The following is a 1,719-nucleotide window of genomic DNA, read 5'->3' as shown; positions in this document are numbered from 1 at the left end:
CCGCAAATATTTGGTTGGGTTTTCTCTAAAAAGAAAATAGAAAAAGAAACCATAACACTTCACAGGACTCTTGCTAGACTACACTCATGGCTAGGTTTCAAAATTAATATTGTACCATCTTATAATATTTCTCACGGAGATCCTGACATCACATTAGTACCACAGAGATATCACGGAGGTACCAAACCAAAAAAGAAAAACATCAAATTCGTCTTCAGTTTTGAGAGGACACCTACCAACTCGGGAGCCAGAAATTCATCTTGTTCTACCAGGCGGCTTGTAGTATTTTTATCTGAGACCCTGGATACCACAAACCCTATCATCTCATTAGAACAACAGAAGTAGTATAAAAATACACCAGAGATACTAAACGAAAGGGCGAAAATCATCGCAGTCCTCCCGAATTTTGAGAGGACTGTGACTAGATTCTAAATAAACACTCTCCACTCGGGAACCTGAAGTTAATCGTGTCCTACCTTGTACCCTTTATTATTTCTTTCGAGCAACCTAAGTACTACAGACCCTGCCAATTAATTAGTATCACGAAGGCACCCCTGAGATACCTCAGAGGTTCCATATACTGCCAAAACTATCTGCTGATAGTTCAATAAAACTATTTTAAAGCCAGATTGAAATCTTTCGCCATCTTATTGTCTTCCAAATTTCCGCTCTGATCTGTAATTTGTCGTCTGTTAGTAAGATACAACTTCCTGTTTGAGAACGCTAAAAGCTTTTTGTCTCTTGTGATTTCGCAATACACAAAGTCAACTCTTCGAGACTCCCCCCTCCTTCGGCCACTTCAACACAATTTTACATCCGACGATTTTATGCAACTTCCTGAATGATAATGGAATACAACTTCCGGTCATTGATATAAAAACAAAAGTGAAACGCGACACTGCCTCCAAAAACTACCACCACTACCACCACTAACAAAAACAACAACATCAACAACAGTAAAGCGTTAACGGCTGCAATAAGGACATCAACATCTATAATAACAACAACAACAACAACAGCAACAACAACACCCGCAATAACAGCAATAAGAACGGAAGGTATAACTACATTTACATCGACAACAACAGCAACAAGAAGAAGAAGAGTAACGGCTACAACTACAAGAAAAACACATCAATAACAAGTAGAAGGACAACAATAGAAACAACAGCCACAAATGGGATAACGTTTCCATCAATAACAACAACCACAACGATAGCAATAACAACGACAAATCCCTTTAGAACCACTTCAGCATCCATATCATCAACAACAACAACAACCACAGCAACAACAGGAGTGAGTGACAAAAACAATAAAAAAACAAAACAAATCTAACGGCAGCAATAAGAACAACGTCTGCATCGAGACGAATGCTTGGCGATGTGGTTAAGAAGCTCAGTTTGCGACCATCTGCTTTTGGGGTTCAGTTCCACTTCGTGGTTCTTTGAGTAACTGCCTTCTGCAATAGTCCCAGGTCAAATAATGCCTTCTTGTGGGTGAATTTGGTTGACACGAAAACTAAGTAGAAACCCGTCCCATGTATTTATATATTTCTGTGTGTATATGTGTATGTGTGTGCATGCGTGTGTATGTGTGCGAGCACGCTCGTGTATGTGTGCGCGTGTGTGCGCGAGTGTGCGTGCATGTGTATGTACGTCTTTCTAGGAGTTTATATATATATATAATATATATGTGTATATATATATATATATATAT

The sequence above is a fragment of the Octopus bimaculoides genome, chromosome 26 (genome assembly GCF_001194135.2).
Source record: "Octopus bimaculoides isolate UCB-OBI-ISO-001 chromosome 26, ASM119413v2, whole genome shotgun sequence".
NCBI lineage: Eukaryota > Metazoa > Mollusca > Cephalopoda > Octopoda > Octopodidae > Octopus > Octopus bimaculoides.
The sequence above is the reverse complement of the archived record's forward strand: the minus strand, read 5'-3'. Positions refer to the sequence as shown.